Here is a 19,829-nt window from a genome sequence, read left to right on the forward strand (position 1 = left end):
ATTTCATTTTTATTTGCCCGTGACAGCCAATCAAATATTGTGACGAAGCCGCCAAACAGGAAGTGGACAAACATCTAGGTGACGCTTTGAGTTTATATAACTAAACTCGAGACCCTTAGTCAGGACACTGTCCCAATCACTCACACCAATTTTCGTGCATATACATTGAACACACTAGCGCCACCACCAGTTCAATGCTGGACATGCGTTCATGCGCGTGATCCTTGACTCTTTTGTCTGATATTCACAATTGAGGTAGTGTCTGAATCCTTGGACCATACAGAGTTCATCGACCCCTAACCTATCACTTTCCGCCATATTGGACCTCGCCATATTGGATTTAGTCCAAACTCTACGAAAAGTTTCAGCGGTTACAAATTTCATCCGATTTTCACAGAACTTGTCGGAGATGATCTTCAGACCGAGCCGCACAAACGATACTTGTCAGATTTTTTAATTTCATTTTTGTTTGCCCGTGACAGCCAATCAAATATGGCGATGAAGCCACCAAACAGGAAGTGGGCTAACATCTCGGCTATGCTTTAATGTATGAAGTCCAAACTTGGTACAGGGACTTGGTATCTGATTGTGAGGACGCACTAGGAAATTGGCATCATGTGGCCTCTATAGGGGGCGCTGTAATACAGGAAGTGAGCTTGTATCTCAGCAACGCTTTGGTGTACAAAGTCCAAACTTGGTATAAGGACCTGTTACCTGATTATGATGACACACTAGGAAATTGGAATCATTTGGCCTCTATAGGGGGCGCTGTAATACAGGAAATGAGCTCGTATCTCAGCAACACTTCGGTGTATGAAGTCCAAATTTGGTACAGGGACATATTAGCTGATTGTGAGGACATGAAGGAAAGTGGTCTTATTTGGCCTCTAGGGGGGCTGTAATAAAGAAAGTGAGCTCACATCTCAGCAACACTTTGGTGTATGAAGTCCAAACTTGATAGAGGGATTGTGAGAACGCAGAAAGACGTTGGTGTAATTTGTCCTCTTGCTGCTGAGTGCTAGCTCTGCGCTCTGCTCTATAGCGCTCTGCTAGGCCCCCGCATTGCTGCTTGCAGCTATATTTGGGGGCCAAGCAGCGAAGCTGCGAAGGCACCCATTGAGTTACTAGCTTTTCCTATTATTATTATTACACATCTGCCATTGGAGTCTATGGCAGCCCATAGAACGCCTGGCTAAAAAGTGCAGATTTTTTGGCAGAAAGTTTCGGGACACTCCACTGACCATTCACACTCATTTACGGACCTCTAAACCCAGCCATCTAGCGCCACCAACAGGTCAAAATCTGGCCAAAAATTGAACCGCTGGGTCTAAAGTTATGAAATTTGGCACACTGATTCAGCACTGTCCCATGATCACTCTCACCAATTTCCAGAACTCTATGCCCCACACTCTAGCGCCACCAATGGGTCGAACCTGGATTGCATTCACGCATGTGACCATTGAACGGTGCGTCCGATTTTCACATATCAGGCATCGTTGGAATCCATGGACTGACCTAAGTTCAATGACCCCTATTACGTCACTTTCTGCCATATTGGACCTCCGCCATATTGGATTTAGTCCAAACTCTACGAAAAGTTTCAGCGGTCAGAAATTTCATCCGATTTTCATGGAACTTGGCGGAGATGATCTTCTCCCCGAGCCGCACAAACGATACTTATCAGATTTTTCAATTTAATTTTTGTTTGCCCGTGACAGCCAATCAAATATGGTGATGAAGCCACCAAACAGGAAGTGGACAAACATCTAGGTGATGCTTTGAGTTAACATAACAAGACTTGATACCATTAGTCAGGACACTGTCCCAATCACTCACAGCAATTTTCATGCATCTACATTGAACACTCTAGCGCCACCACCAGTTCAAAGCTGGACATGCGTTCATGCGTGTGATCCTTGACTCTTTTGTCTGATTTTCACAATTGAGGTAGCGTCTGAATCCTTGAACAATCTCGAGTTCATCGACCCCTATCCCGCCACTTTCCGCCATATTGGACCTCCGCCATATTGGATTTAGTCCAAACTCTACGAAAAGTTTCAGCGGTTACAAATTTCATCCGATTTTCACAGAACTTGGCGGAGATGATCTTCAGACCGAGCCGCACAAACTATACTTGTCAGATTTTTTATTTTCAAGTTTGTTTGCCCGTGACAGCCAATTACACATGGCGACGATGCCGCCTAACAGGAAGTGGGCTAACATCTCGGCTACTCTTTAATGTATGAAGTCCAAACTTGGTACAGGGACTTGGTATCTGATTGTGAGGACGCCCTAGGAAATTCATTTGGCCTCTATAGGGGGCGCTGCAATACAGGAAGTGAGCTTGTATCTCAGCAACGCTTTGATGTACGAAGTCCAAATTTGGTATAGAGACTTGGTACCTGATTGTGGGGATGCACTAGGAAACTGGCGTCATTTGGCTTCTACAGGGGGCGCTGCAATACAGGAAGTGAGCTTGTATCTCAGCAACGCTTTGATGTATGAAGTCCAAACTTGGTACAGGGACTTGGTATCTGATTGTGAGGACACAGTAGGAAATTGGCATCATTTGGCCTCTATAGGGGGCGCTGTAATACATGAAGTGGGCTCAAATCTCAGCAACGCTTCGTTGTATGAAGTCCAAACGTGATACATGGGCATATTATCTGATTGTGAGGACATGCAAGGAAAGTGGTCTCATTTGGCCTCTAGGGGTGTTGCAATAAAGAAAATGAGCTCACATCTCAGCAACACTTTGGTGTATGAAGTCCAAACTTGGTAGACGGACATGGGAGCTGATTGTAAGAACGCACAAGGACATTGGTGTAATTTGGCCTCTAGGGGCGCTGTAACAAAGTAAATGAGCTTATTTCTCAGCCGTTCTTTATCCAATTGCCATCAAACTTGCTGTGAGTGGTTGCTCATGCCATGGCAACGCCATTCCTGCTATAGCGCACTGCTTGGCCCCCGCATTGCTGCTTGCAGCTATATTTATTATTATTATTGGGGGCCTAGCAGCGAAGCTGCGAAGGCACCCATTGAGTTAGTAGTTTTTCCTATTATTGGGGGCCTAGCAGCGAAGCTGCGAAGGCACCCATTGAGTTAGTAGTTTTTCCTATTATTGGGGGCCTAGCAGCGAAGCTGCGAAGGCACCCATTGAGTTAGTAGTTTTTCCTATTATTATTGGGGGCCTAGCAGCGAAGCTGCGAAGGCACCCATTGAGTTAGTAGTTTTTCCTATTATTGGGGGCCAAGCAGCGAAGCTGCGAAGGCACCCATTGAGTTACTAGCTTTTCCTATTATTACACTTCTGCCATTGGAGTCTATGGCAGCCCATAGAACGCCTGGCTAAAAAGTGCAGATTTTTTGGCAGAAAGTTTCGGGACACTCCACTGACCATTCACACTCATTTACGGACCTCTAAACCCAGCCATCTAGCGCCACCAACAGGTCAAAATCTGGCCGAAAATTGAACCGCTGGGTCTAAAGTTATGAAATTTGGCACACTGATTCAGCACTGTCCCATGATCACTCTCAACAATTTCCAGAACTCTATGCCCAACACTCTAGCGCCACCAATGGGTCGAACCTGGATTGCATTCACGCATGTGACCATTGAATGGTGCGTCCGATTTTCACATATCAGGCACCGTTGGAATCCCTGGACCGACTTAAGTTCAATGACCCCTATTACGTCACTTTCTGCCATATTGGACCTCCGCCATATTGGATTTAGTCCAAACTCTACGAAAAGTTTCAGCGGTCAGAAATTTCATCCGATTTTCATGGAACTTGGCGGAGATGATCTTCTCCCCGAGCCGCACAAACGATACTTGTCAGATTTTTCAATTTCATTTTTGTTTGCCCGTGACAGCCAATCAAATATGGTGATGAAGCCGCCAAACAGGAAGTGGACAAACATCTAGGTGACACTTTGAGTTAACACAGCAAAACTCGATAACATTAGTCAGGACACTTTCTCAATCACTCACAGCAATTTTTATGTATATACATTGAACGCTATAGCGCCACCACCAGTTCAATGTTGGACATGCAATCATGCGTGTGATCCTTGACTCTTTTGTCTGATTTTCACAATTGAGGTAGCATCTGAATCCTTGGACCATCCCGAGTTCATCGACCCCTATCCCATCACTTTCCGCCATATTGGACCTCCGCCATATTGGATTTAATACAAACTCTATGAAAATATTCAGCGGTTACAAATTTCATCTGATTTTCAAGGAACTTGGCGGAGATGATTTTCTGACCGAGCCACACAAACGATACTTGCCAGATTTTTCAATTTCAAGTTTGTTTGCCCGTGACAGCCAATCAAATATGGTGACGAAGCCGCCAAACAGGAAGTGGACTAACATATCGAAGACGCTTTGAGTTAATATAACAAAACTCGATACTATTAGTCAGGACACTGTCCCAATCACTCACAGCAATTCTTATGCATATACATTGAACGCTCTAGCGCCACCTGCAGTTCAATGTTGGACATGCGTTCATGCGCGTGATTCTTGACTCTTTTGTCTGATTTTCACAATTGAGGTAGCATCTGAATCCTTGGACGATCCCGAGTTCATCGACCCCTATCCCGTCACTTTCCATCATATTGGACCTCCGCCATATTGGATTTAGTCCAAACTCTACGAAAAGTTTCAGCGGTTACAAATTTCATCTGATTTTCACGGAACTTGGCGGAGATGATCTTCAGACCGAGCCGCACAAACCATACTTGTCAGATTTTTCAAATTCCACTTTATTGGCCCATGACACCCAATCAAATATGGCGATAAAGCCGCAAAACAGGAAGTGGGCTAACATCTCGGAGACGCTTTCATGTATGAAGTCCAAACTTGGTACAGGGACTTTGTATCTGATTGTGAGGACACGGGAAGAAATTGGCATCATTTGGCCTCCATAGGGGGCGCTGTAATACAGGAAGTGAGCTTGTATCTCAGCAACACTTCGGTGTATGAAGTCCAAACTTGGTACAGGGACATATTAGCTGATTGTGAGGACATGAAGGAAAGTGGTCTCATTTGGCCTCTAGGGGTGCTGTAATAAAGAAAGTGAGCTCACATCTCAGCAACACTTTGGTGTATGAAGTCCAAACTTGGTAGAGGGACATGGTAGCTGATTGTGAAGACATGCAAGGAAAGTGGTTTCATTTGGCCTCTAGGGGTGCTGTAATAAAGAAAGTGAGCTCACATCTCAGCAACACTTTGGTGTATGAAGTCCAAACTTGGTACAGGGACATATTAGCTGATTATGAAGACATGGAAGGAAAGTGGTTTCATTTGGCCTCTAGGGGTGCTGTAATAAAGAAAGTGAGCTCACATCTCAGCAACACTTTGGTGTATGAAGTCCAAACTTGGTAGAGGGACATGGTAGCTGATTGTGAGAATGCACAAGGACATTGGTGTAATTTGGCTTCTTGCTGTGAGTGCTTGCTCATGCCATGGCAACGCCATTCCTGCTATAGCGCACTGCTTGGCCCCCACATTGCTGCTTGCAGCTATATTTATTATTATTATTATTACACTTCTGCCATTGGAGTCTATGGCAGCCCATAGAACGCCTGGCTAAAAAGTTCAGATTTTTTGCCAGAAAGTTTCGGGACACTCCACTGACCACTAATGCTAATTTACAGATCTCTAAACCCAGCCATCTAGCGCCACCAACAGGTCAAAGTTTGGCCGAAAGTTGAAAAGCTGGGTTGAAAGGTATTCACAAGTCATTATTATTATGAAATTTAGCGCCCTGATTCAGGACCGTCCCATGATCACTCTCACCAATATACAGAACTCTATGCCGAACACCCTAGCGCCACCAATAGGTCGAATCTGGACTCACATTTACGCATGTAACAATTGAACGGTGTGTTCGATTTTCACAAATTAAGCACCGTTGGAATCCCTGGACTGACTTGAGTTGATTGACCCCTATTACGTCACTTTCGGCCATACTGGACCTCCGCCATATTGGATTTAGTCCAAACTCTACGAAAAGTTTCAGCGGTTACAAATTTCCTCCGATTTTCACGAAACTTGTTAGAGATGATCTTCTGTCCGGGCCGAACAAACGATACTGGTCAGATTTTTCAATTTCATTTTTGTTTGCCCGTGACAGCCAATCAAATATGGTGACGAGGACGCCAAACAGGAAGTGGACAAACATCTAGGTGACGCTTTGAGATAACATAACAAAACTCAAGACCATTAGTCAGGACACTGTCCCAATCACTCACACCAAATTTCATGCATATACATTGAACACACTAGCGCCACCACCAGTTTAATGCTGCACATGCGTTTATGCGCGTGATCCTTGACTCTTTTGTCTGATTTTCACAATTGAGGTAGCGTCTGAATCCTTGGACCATCCCGAGTTCATCGACTCCTATCCCGTCACTTTCTGCCATATTGGACCATCGCCATATTGGAATTGGTCTAAACTCTACGAAAAGTTTCAGCGGTCACAAATTTCATTTGATTTTCACAGAACTTGGCAGAGATGAACTTCAGACCGAGCCGCACAAACGATACTTGTCAGATTTTTCAGATTCCACTTTATTGGCCTATGGCAGCCAATCAAATATGGCCATGAAGCCGCAAAACAGGAAGTGGGCTAACATCTCGGAGACGCTTTAATGTATGAAGTCCAAACTGGGTACAGGGACTTTGTATCTGATTGTGAGGACACAGCAGGAAATTGGCATCATTTGGCCTCTATAGGGGGTGCTGTAATACAGGAAGTGAGCTTGTATCTCAGCAACGCTTTGGTGTACAAACTCCAAACTTAGTATAAGGACCTGTTACCTGATTATGATGATGCACTAGGAAATTGGAATCATTTGGCCTCTACAGGGGGCGCTGTAATACAGGAAGTGAGCTCGTATCTCAGCAACACTTTGGTGTATGAAGTCCAAACTTGGTAGAAGGACATGGTAGCTGATTGTGAGACCGCACAAAGACATTGGTGTAATTTGGCCTCTTGCTGTAAGTGCTTGCTCATGCCGTGGCAACGCCATTTCTGCTATAGCGCTCTGCTAGGCCCCCGCATTGCTGCTTGCAGCTATATTTGGGGGCCAAGCAGCGAAGCTGCGAAGGCACCCATTGAGTTACTAGCTTTTCCTATTATTACACTTCTGCCATTGGAGTCTATGGCAGCCCATAGAACGCCTGGCTAAAAAGTTCAGATTTTTTCGTCGAAAGTTTCGGGACACTCCACTGACCACTCACACTCATTTACGGACCTCTAAACCCAGCCGTCTAGCGCCACCAACAGGTCAAAGTTTGGCTGAAAGTTGAAAAGCTGGGTTGAAAGGTATTTGCAAGTCATTATTATTATGAAATTTAGCGCCCTGATTCAGGACCGTCCCATGATCACTCTCACGAATTTACAAAGCTCTATGCCGAACACTCTAGCGCCACCAATAGGTCGAATCTGGACTCACATTTACGCATGTAACAATTGAACGGTGTGTTCGATTTTCACAAATTAAGCACCGTTGGAATCCCTGGACTGACTTGAGTTGATTGACCCCTATTACATCACTTTTGGCCATACTGGACCTCCGCCATATTGGATTTAGTCCAAACTCTACGAAAAGTTTCAGCGGTTACAAATTTCCTCAGATTTTCACGAAACTTGTTGGAGATGATCTTCTGCCCGAGCCGCACAAACGATACTGGTCAGATTTTTCAATTTCATTTTTGTTTGCCCGTGACAGCCAATCAAATATGGTGACGAGGACGCCAAACAGGAAGTGGACAAACATCTAGGTGACGCTTTGAGATAACATAACAAAACTCAAGACCATTAGTCAGGACACTGTCCCAATCACTCACACCAAATTTCATGCATATACATTGAACACACTAGCGCCACCACCAGTTTAATGCTGCACATGCGTTTATGCGCGTGATCCTTGACTCTTTTGTCTGATTTTCACAATTGAGGTAGCGTCTGAATCCTTGGACCATCCCGAGTTCATCGACTCCTATCCCGTCACTTTCTGCCATATTGGACCATCGCCATATTGGAATTGGTCTAAACTCTACGAAAAGTTTCAGCGGTCACAAATTTCATTTGATTTTCACAGAACTTGGCAGAGATGATCTTCAGACCGAGCCGCACAAACGATACTTGTCAGATTTTTCAGATTCCACTTTATTGGCCTATGGCAGCCAATCAAATATGGCGATGAAGCCGCAAAACAGGAAGTGGGCTAACATCTCGGAGACGCTTTAATGTATGAAGTCCAAACTGGGTACAGGGACTTTGTATCTGATTGTGAGGACACAGCAGGAAATTGGCATCATTTGGCCTCTATAGGGGGTGCTGTAATACAGGAAGTGAGCTTGTATCTCAGCAACGCTTTGGTGTACAAACTCCAAACTTAGTATAAGGACCTGTTACCTGATTATGATGATGCACTAGGAAATTGGAATCATTTGGCCTCTACAGGGGGCGCTGTAATACAGGAAGTGAGCTCGTATCTCAGCAACACTTTGGTGTATGAAGTCCAAACTTGGTAGAGGGACATGGTAGCTGATTGTGAGACCGCACAAAGACATTGGTGTAATTTGGCCTCTTGCTGTAAGTGCTTGCTCATGCCGTGGCAACGCCATTTCTGCTATAGCGCTCTGCTAGGCCCCCGCATTGCTGCTTGCAGCTATATTTGGGGGCCTAGCAGCGAAGCTGCGAAGGCACCCATTGAGTTAGTAGTTTTTCCTATTATTATTATTATTATAAAACTTCTGCCATTGGAGTCTATGGCAGCCCATAGAACGCCTGGCTAAAAAGTGTAGATTTTTTGCCAGAAAGTTTCGGGACACTTCACTGACCACTAACGCTAATTTACAGATCTCTAAACCCAGCCATCTAGCGCCACCAACAGGTCAAAGTTTGGCCGAAAGTTGAAAAGCTGGGTTGAAAGGTATTTGCAAGTCATTATTATTATGAAATTTAGCGCCCTGATTCAGGACCGTCCCATGATCACTCTCACCAATTTACAGAACTCTATGCCGAACACTCTAGCGCCACCAATGGGTCGAATCTGGACTCACATTCACGCATGTAACAATTGAACGGTGTGTTCGATTTTCACAAATCAAGCACCGTTGGAATCCCTGGACTGACTTGAGTTGAATGACCCCTACTACGTCACTTTCCGCCATACTGGACCTCCGCCATATTGGATTTAGTCCAAACTCTACGAAAAGTTTCAGCGTTCGTAAATTTTTTCCGATTTTCATGACACTTGGCTGAGATGATCATCAGACCGAGCCGCACAAAAGATACTTGCCAGATTTTTCAATTTCAAGTTTGTTTGCCCGTGACAGCCAATCAAATATGGTGACAAAGCCGCCAAACAGGAAGTGGACAAACATCTAGGTGACGCTTTGAGTTAACATAAGAAAACTCGAGACCATTAGTCAGGACACTGTCCCAATCACTCACACCAATTTTCATGCATATACATTGAACACACTAGCGCCACCACCAGTTTAATGCTGGACATGCGTTCATGCGCGTGATCCTTGACTCTTTTGTCTGATTTTCACAATTGAGGTAGCGTCTGAATCCTTGGACCATCCCGAGTTCATCGACCCCTATCCCGTCACTTTCTGCCATATTGGACCTCCGCCATATTGGATTTGGTCCAAACTCTACGGAAAGTTTCAGCGGTCACAAATTTCATTTGATTTTCAGGGAACTTGGCGGAGATGATCTTCAGACCGAGCCGCACAAACGATACTTGTCAGATTTTTCAAATTCCACTTTATTGGCCCATGATAACCAATCAAATATGGGGATGAAGCCGCAAAACAGGAAGTGGGCTAACATCTCGGAGACACTTTAATGTATGAAGTCCAAACTTGGTACAGGGACTTGGTACCTGATTGTGAGGACACAGTAGGAAATTGACATCATTTGGCCTCTATAGGGGGCGCTGTAATACAGGAAGTGAGCTCGTATCTCAGCAACACTTCGGTGTATGAAGTCCAAACTTGGTACAGGGACATATTAGCTGATTGTGAGGACATGAAGGAAAGTGGTCCCATTTGGCCTCTAGGGGTGCTGTAATAAAGAATGTGAGCTCACATCTCAGCAACACTTTGGTGTATGAAGTCCAAACTTGGTAGAGGGACATGGTAGCTGATTGTGAGAACGCACAAGGACATTGGTGTAATTTGGCCTCTTGCTGTGAGTGCTTGCTCATGCCATGGCATAGCGCTCTGCTAGGCCCCCGCATTGCTGCTTGCAGCTATATTTATTATTATTATTACACTTCTGCCATTGGAGTCTATGGCAGCCCATAGAACGCCTGGCTAAAAAGTTCAGATTTTTTCGTCGAAAGTTTCGGGACACTCCACTGACCACTCACACTCATTTACGGACCTCTAAACCCAGCCGTCTAGCGCCACCAACAGGTCAAAGTTTGGCTGAAAGTTGAAAAGCTGGGTTGAAAGGTATTTGCAAGTCATTATTATTATGAAATTTAGCGCCCTGATTCAGGACCGTCCCATGATCACTCTCACGAATTTACAAAGCTCTATGCCGAACACTCTAGCGCCACCAATAGGTCGAATCTGGACTCACATTTACGCATGTAACAATTGAACGGTGTGTTCGATTTTCACAAATTAAGCACCGTTGGAATCCCTGGACTGACTTGAGTTGATTGACCCCTGTTACGTCACTTTTGGCCATACTGGACCTCCGCCATATTGTATTTAGTCCAAACTCTACGAAAAGTTTCAGCGGTTACAAATTTCCTCAGATTTTCACGAAACTTGTTGGAGATGATCTTCTGCCCGAGCCGCACAAACGATACTGGTCAGATTTTTCAATTTCATTTTTGTTTGCCCGTGACAGCCAATCAAATATGGTGACGAGGACGCCAAACAGGAAGTGGACAAACATCTAGGTGACGCTTTGAGTTAACATAACAAAACTCGAGACCATTAGTCAGGACACTGTCCCAATCACTCACACCAATTTTCATGCATATACATTGAACACACTAGCGCCACCACCAGTTTAATGCTGCACATGCGTTCATGCGCGTGATCCTTGACTCTTTTGTCTGATTTTCACAATTGAGGTAGCGTCTGAATCCTTGGACCATCCCGTGTTCCTCGACCCCTATCCCGTCACTTTCTGCCATATTGGACCTCCGCCATATTGGATTTGGTCCAAACTCTACGAAAAGTTTCAGCGGTTACAAATTTCATCCGATTTTCACAGAACTTGGCGGAGAAGATCTTCAGACCGAGCCGCACAAACGATACTTGTCAGATTTTTCAATTTCATTTTTGTTTGCCCGTGACAGCCAATCAAATATGGCGATGAAGCCGCAAAACAGGAAGTGGGCTAACATCTCGGACATACGATAATGTATGAAGTCCAAACTTGGTACAGGGACTTGGAACCTGATTGTGAGGACACAGTAGGAAATTGGCATCATTTGGCCTCTATAGGGGGCGCTGTAATACAGGAAGTGAGCTCGTATCTCAGCAACACTTCGGTGTATGAAGTCCAAACTTGGTACAGGGACATATTAGCTGATTGTGAGGACATGCAAGGAAAGTGGTCTCATTTGGCCTCTAAGGGTGCTGTAATAAAGAAAGTGAGCTCACATCTCAGCAACACTTTGGTGTATGAAGTCCAAACTTGGTAGAGGGACATGGTAGCTGATTGTGAGAACGCACAAAGACATTGGTGTAATTTGGCCTCTTGCTGTAAGTGCTTGCTCATGCCGTGGCAACGCCATTCCTGCTATAGCGCTCTGCTAGGCCCCCGCATTGCTGCTTGCAGCTATATTTGGGGGCCAAGCAGCGAAGCTGCGCGGCAACCCTTAGTGATTCTACCTTTTCTTATTATTGGGGGCCAAGCAGCGAAGCTGCGAAGGCACCCATTGTGTTTCTATGATTTCTTATTATTATTTAACATCTTTCTTCCCGAATGGGAGTCTATGGCAGCCCATAGAACCGTCTGGTAAAAAGTTGTGAAATTTGGCACACCGATTGGGGACAGTCCCATGTTTAAGTTCACCAAGTTTCATGTCAGCAGCTTGAGCACTCTAGCGCCACCAACAGGCCAAAGTTAGACATGCGTTCACGCACGTAACTTTTGACCCGTATGCCCGATTGTCAAAAATGAGGTATCGTTGGAATCCTTGGACCAAGCCGAGTTCAACGCACCCTATGACGTCATTTTCCGCCATGATGGATTTTCCGCCATATTGGATTTTAGTGAAAGTGAAACTAATCTTTCACAGGTCACAAATTTTGTCCGATCGTCACCAAACTAGACACACATGATCTTCAGGCCATGCCGCATTAACGCATTGCTTTTTGTCTTCGGAACTAAAACCGTTCGCGCGTACCAGCCAATCAAAATTTGCGGCAAAGCCGCCAAACAGGAAGTGAGCTCATATCTCAGCAACCCATAAATCTATCATAACCAAACTTAGTACATGGACTCAGTACCCAATTAGGGGGACGCTCAAGAAATCTGGTGACCTTTGACCTCTAGGGGGCGCTGTAATTAAGAAACATGCCTTTTGGCCTGTAGCTGCTGTTGTGTTTGGAATTAAAATGTACTAGTGGTGTCTGGTAATACTGTTGGAGGTCCTTAGGCCGACCCAAGCCAACTTGTGATGTCATCGTAATTGATTCGGCCGCCATATTGGATTTAATCAAAAACACGTACAAGTTTTCGCAGGTCACAAATTTCAGCGGATCCTCACCAAAATTGGCAGAGACTATCTTCAGACCATGCCCTATCAGTGTATTGCTTTCTGGAACAATTGACAGAAGCATTCGCCCGTAACAGCCAATCAAAATTGGTGGCGAAGCCGCCAAACAGGAAGTGAGGTCATATCTCAGCAACCCTGCCATGTATCATAACCAAACTTACTACATAGATTCATGACCCCATTAGGAGGACGCACAAAACATTTGGTGACCTTTGACCTGTAGGCAGTTCTGCAATTAGCAATATTGTATTTTGATCTGTAGTTGCTTGTGTTTTAGCAATCTTTTATTTTTTGATGTGAAACTGATGACAACATGTTCCATCCAGTTAATTCTAATGCGTGCGTGCAACGGCGGGGCGGGACGTGGTGGGGGGGGGATAGGAGTGATTAGGTGGGGGGGCTGGCTGGCGGAGGCGTCAGCGGCAATACTCAGCCCTGTTTCAGCCCAGAAAGAATATGTTTTGATGTGAAAGTTGTTGAAAGTGTTGATCGCGGGTGTCTGCTGAGTTCTATCTTGTCGCCGTAGCTACTCCGGCCTATTCTGCTTGGCCCCCTCATTGCTGCTTGCAGCTATATTTAGGGGTCCGAGCAGCGTAGCTGCAGGAACCCTATTGTTTCTGTACCGTTCATTTTTTGGCCAAAATTCTGTAAAAGTCATACTGCAGCCTAAACCGTAACTCCAAAACTCTTGAAATTTTCAGGTATGGTTACCAGTACCCCCCTCTACCCATAACCCAAAATTTGGGGTACTGCACCCAAAGGTGGCGCTATTGAAAAAAAAAGTTAATTATGCTTATTTCTCCTTACCAGATTCACCTAGACTCAAAATTCTTTCAGAATATTAATCTCTAAACTCAGATGCATCTTTTTGGCCCTGGTCTTATGGTCTACAAATGTTTACTTTTTCCACAATTTCATGGAAAAGCCAAACATTATAAAAAGTTTCACACTCTTCAAAAAGAATCGAATCTTCACCAAAATTCTCACAGACAATGTTTAGACCAAGCCTCACAAAAGTTATCGCTCAGAATTTTGATATTTTGTTCCATTTCAGAGATATAGGCCAATAAAGTTAGACCACTTAGGCCTTTTTTCCTAGATCACCTATATTCCTATAAACCGTAAGTCCTAGAAACTTGACATTTTCAAGTATTGTTACCAGTACCCCCCACTACCCATAACCCAAATTTGGGGTACTGCACCCAAAGGTGGCGCTCTTGTCAAAAACGCTTATTTCTCCTTACCAGATTCACCTAGACTCAAAATTCTTTCATCATATTAAATTTCTACATTCAGATGCATCTTTTTCACCCTGGTCTTATGCTCTAAAAATGTTTACTTTTGCCACAATTTCAGAGAAAAGCCAAACATCATAAAAAGTTTCACAGGCTTCAAAAATTATCAAATCTTCACCAAAATTCTCACAGACAATGTTTAGACAAAGCCTCACAAAAGTTATCAAAAGAATTTGGATACGTTGTTCCATTTCAGAGATATAGGCCAATAAAGTTCGACCACTCAGCCCATTTCTCCTATATCACCTATATGAGTATTTTTTTTTTCTTGGATAACAACCATACAACCATCATTAGGTGGATACCATTAACAGTGCACATTTTCAGATATGTACTCTTTTTTATAAAGCCCTTAATTCTATTGTCAAATGTATGCTAGGAATTTTCTTGATGTTGTGTGTTTGCCAACACACATTTTCACCATTTGAATGTGACTGCTCAATTTTTATGATTGTCAGTGGCTGAGTGGGATAATGCCTAGTGCTGGTGTTTGTTAGGTTGAGAGTTCGAATCCTGCTAGAGCTTTAGGCTCAAGATGCACATGCTATTGGTTATTGAAGATTCACACTATTGAACAGCACCTGAATGACATCAGACAATTAACATTCACACTCATTAGTTGCCAAGAATCATAATGCCGACACACTCTATGACATATAGGGGAACTTCTTTGTTTACTATTTTTCCTTCATCATTAAGTCTATCATATTTATATTTCATCCATTACTGTTCTTCTCTATAAATGTCTAATTGCCCCAGAATATCCAAAAGTTTTCAGGTGTACTCTTTCAGGAAAGCCCTTCATTTTATTGTCAAATGTATACTTGGAGTTTTTCTTGTGTGTTTACCAACACACATTTTCACCATTTGAATGTGACTGCTGAATGTGTATGATTGTCAGTGGCAGAGTGGGATAATGCCTAATGCTGGTGTTTGTTAGGTTGAGAGTTCGAATCCTGCTAGAGCTTTAGGCTCAAGATGCACATGCTATTGGTTATTGAAGATTCACACTATTGAACAGCACCTGAATGACATCAGACAATTAACATTCACACTCATTAGTTGCCAAGAATCAGAATGCCGACACACTCTATGACATATAGGGGAACTTCTTTGTTTACTATTTTTCCTTCATCATTAAGTCTATCATATTTATATTTCATCCATTACTGTTCTTCTCTATATATGTCTAATTGCCCCAGAATATCCAAAAGTTTTCAGGTGTATTTTTTCAGGAAAGCCCTTCATTTTATTGTCAAATATATACTTGGAGTTTTTCTTGTGTGTTTACCAACACACATTTTCACCATGTGAATGTGACTACCCAATATGTAGGATTGTCAGTGGCTCAGTGGGATAATGCCTAGTGCTGGTGTTTGTTAGGGTTGAGGGTTCGAATCCCCGGTAGTGCTTTAGGCTCTAGCTCGAATACTATTGGTTATTGAAGATTCACACCATTGAACAGCACCTGAATGACATCAGGCAATCAACATTCACACTCATCAGTTGCCAAGAATCAGAATGCCGAGACACTCTGTGACATTCAGGGGAACTTCTTTGTTTACTATTTTTCCTTCATCATTAAGTCTATCATATTTATATTTAATCTATTAGTGTTCATCTCTACAAATGTCTAATCGCCCCTCCATGCTTGGAGTTTTTCTTGTGTGTTTACCAATACACATTTTCACCATGTGAATGTGACTGGCCAACATGTAGGATTGACAGTGGCTCAGTGGGATAATGCCTTGTACTGGTGATCCTTAGGTTGAGAGTTCAAATCCCACTTGAAGCATTAGTGAGTTGTGGATGTTAGCATACTACAATAGAATGCTGTTGGGTTGTGGAGGATAACACACTATAACATTACAGCTACTTGTCAATATGGACTTGTAGTGCAAGGCAAGTATTACTGTATAATTATAAGCTGTAGCCTATAATTATTTGTTATTCTTATAATATTTGTCATTTCTTATACATATTTAGTCGGCTCTTCCACTTGACAGAACAACTCTATATCGGTTAAGGATGTCACGCATGAAACAATGCTGCAGAAACATGAAAATACGACTTTGAGTTTAGTAGGCTATAATTTTCAGTTCCTGTTTATCTATTGCACAATGGGTAATAATTTAAAGGAATCATGTTGCAGTCTTGTAAATAGTGACCCTGCAAGATCCCTAGTCATTGCAAAATCATAGTCTGTGACTTAAAACTCTACTACTTGTCTTTAGATGTGAGAGGGTCTGAGACTGTAGTCTTTCAAAAATCTTTTCCAAATCTTTGCAAATCTTTCCAAAGTTTACCCGCTGGGAAACCCTGTAGCTCCGGAGCAGGGGCTCAGACCAGGATAAATTGTTTGCTCGCCCTCAGTTCGCTCTTTTGTTCATCTCAACCCAGCACTCCAGTGTGTCCTGCTCTGTGTGCGTCTTTGAGTTAACGTAAGTCATCACTTTAATCACCCTCACTATGACTTTTGTGATGTTTATCAGTTTGTAGAGTAGCTCTGCCATCATGTGTAAAGTTAAGGTCTTTGTTTGTTGGTTTGGTGTGTTGGAGTCCCATGTGAGAGATGATTAGGTGATGTTGGTTGACTTGGGATGTCAAGTATTGTTTAGTTGTACCTTATATAGCCATATGATTTCAGTTTATTGTTCAAATGTCAATTGGTTTGTTTGTGAGTTGGGATCTGTACTGATTTACCCCATTTCACTGATTACTCCATTTTCTGTTTGTTTCCTCTTTGATGCAGCACACATACAAGTCATCACTCCATACCATTGAGCCTTCTGAGTCACACCATTGAACAGCACCTGAATGACATCAGGCAATTAACATTCACACTCATTACACACTGCTGGTGTTTGTTAGGTTGAGAGTTCGAATCCTGCTAGAGCTTGAAGCTCAAGATGCACATGCTATTGGTTATTGAAGATTGACACCATTGAACAGCACCTGAATGACATCAGGCAATTAACATTCACACTCATTAGTTGCCAAGAATCAGAATGCCGACACACTCTATGACATATAGGGGAACTTCTTTGTTTACTATTTTTCCTTCATTAAGTCTATCATATTTATATTTCATCCATTACTGTTCTTCTCTATAAATGTCTAATTGCCACAGAATATCCAAAAGTTTTCAGGTGTACTCTTTCAGGAAAGCCCTTCATTTTATTGTCAAATGTATACTTGGAGTTTTTCTTGTGTGTTTACCAACACACATTTTCACCATGTGAATGTGACTGCCTAATATGTCGGATTGTTAGTGGCTCAGAGGGATAATGCCTAGTGCTGGTGTTTGTTAGGTTGAGAGTTCGAATCCTGCTAGAGCTTTAGGCTCAAGATGCACATGCTATTGGTTATTGAAGAGTCACACCATTGAACAGCACCTGAATGACATCAGGCAATCAACATTCACACTCATTAGTTGCCAAGAATCAGAATGCCGACACACTCGAAGACATATAGGGGAACTTCTTTGTTTACTATTTTTCCTTCATCATTAAGTCTATCATATTTATATTTCATCCATTACTGTTCTTCTCTACAAATGTCTAATTGTCCCAGAATTTCCAAACGTTTTCAGGTGTTCTCTTTCAGGAAAGCCCTTCATTTAATCTATTAGTGTTCATCTCTACAAATGTCTAATCGCCCCTCCATGCTTGGAGTTTTTCTTGTGTGTTTACCAATACACATTTTCACCATGTGAATGTGACTGGCCAACATGTAGGATTGACAGTGGCTCAGTGGGATAATGCCTTGTACTGGTTTGTTGAGTGTTCAAATCCCACCTGAAGCATTAGTGTTAAAATACTGTTGGGTTGTGGAGGTTAGCATACTAGAATAGAATGCTGTTGGGTTGTGGAGGTTAGCACACTATAACATTACAGCATTACAGCTACTTGTCAATATGGACTTGTAGTGCAAGGCAAGTATAACTGTATAATTATACGCTGTTTATCTTATTGACTCCGACACAGAACCCACCACCACAAATACAATTAAATTCTGTGGGAAACACTGCCTTCCATTATCAAACCCTTCATCTTATCCACAACAAATAAATAGTCCTGTAGAATCAAGTATTGTTAGAATACTGTTGGGTTGTGGAGGTTAGCACACTATAATGTTACAGCACAGGGTAATCCTAATTTTATGCATCAAATTTATTCCAATCCAACTCAAAAGTTTTGAACGACACAAAGTGAAGGTTTTATCCAGATCAAAACCAAGAATAGATTATGTGATCTAATCCAATTTCAGGATCCTTGTTTCCCTTTGAACAACCCATTTTCAAGATTTGATCCAATCCGATAGCTGAAATCCGGTAACTGAAATCCGATAACCGAAATCCGATCACGTTTCTTTTGAACAATTGTGCCCAAACAATCAAAGCATATGTAAAACTAAAAAGCTATGCCATCATGTTCGTTTTGCTCGGACCCCGTAAATCACCGCTTGCGGTTATATTTATTATTATTATTATTACACATCTTTCCGCTGTCATTGAAGTCTATGGCAGCCCATAGAACCGTACAGTAAAAAGTTGTGAAATTTGGCACATTGATTCGGGACAGTATAAAAATTAATTTGAGCAAGTTTTATGCCTGAACCACAGAGAGTCTAGCGCCACCAATGGGTCAAAGTTGACATTGCATCCATGCAATTAACTTTTGAACCGTATGCCCGATTTTGAATATCGCAATATCTTTGGAAGTCTTGGATGAGGCCGAACTCAACGCACCCCATGACGTCAATTTCCGCCATGTTGGATCTTCCGCCATATTGTATTTCATCAAAAACACTTAAAAGGCATCAAAGTTCGCAAAGTTTGTCCGATTTTCACGAAACTTGACGCAGATGATCGTCAGACCATGACTCATAAACGCATTGCTTTTTGGAGACATATTCAAAACCGGTTGCCTGTGACGACCAATCAAGTTTGGCGGCGAAGCCGCCAAACAGGAAGTGAAGTGATATCTCAGCAAGGCTTTCGCGTATCAACACCAAACTCAGTACAGGGTCTCAGTACCCAATTAGGAGGAGGCTCAATAAATTTGATGACTTTTGACCTATAGGTGGCGCTATAATTAGCAAAATTATGTTTTAGCCTGTAACGGGTCATGTGTTTAGAATTAAAGCATATTAGTGATATCTGTTAATACCTTGAGAGGTCCTTAGGCCGAAACATGCCAACATGTGACGTCAACATAATTTATTCGACCGCCATATTGGATGTCATCAAAAACACTTAAAAGGCATCAAAGGTCAGAAAGTTTCTCCGATTTTCACGAAACTTGACGCAGATGATCGTCAGACCATGACTCATAAACGCATTGCTTTTTGGAGACATATTCCAAACCGCTTGCCTGTGACGACCAATCACGTTTGGCGGCAAAGCCGCCAAACAGGAAATGAAGTGATCTCAGCAAGGCTTTTGCGTATCAACACCAAACTCAGTAGAGGGCCTCAGGACCCAATTAGGAGGGGGCTCAATACATTTGATGACTTTTGACCTATAGGTGGCGCTATAATCACATGAAGTGGGCTCATATTTCAGCAATGCTTTCACATATTGAAACCAAACTTAGTATATGGACTTGGGACCTCATCCTGAGGACAGACAATAATTTTAGCAACCTTTGACCACTAGGGGTGCTATAATTTGCAACACTTTCTCGTATCAACACCAAACTTGGTATATGGACTCGTGACTACAACCTGAGGACGCACAATAAATGTGGT

The sequence above is a fragment of the Alosa pseudoharengus genome, unplaced genomic scaffold, assembly GCF_046254945.1.
Source record: "Alosa pseudoharengus isolate Yale_2024_CS ecotype anadromous, Long Island Sound unplaced genomic scaffold, YU_APseudo_1.1 YU_APseudo_1.1_scf_110, whole genome shotgun sequence".
Classification (NCBI taxonomy): domain Eukaryota; kingdom Metazoa; phylum Chordata; class Actinopteri; order Clupeiformes; family Clupeidae; genus Alosa; species Alosa pseudoharengus.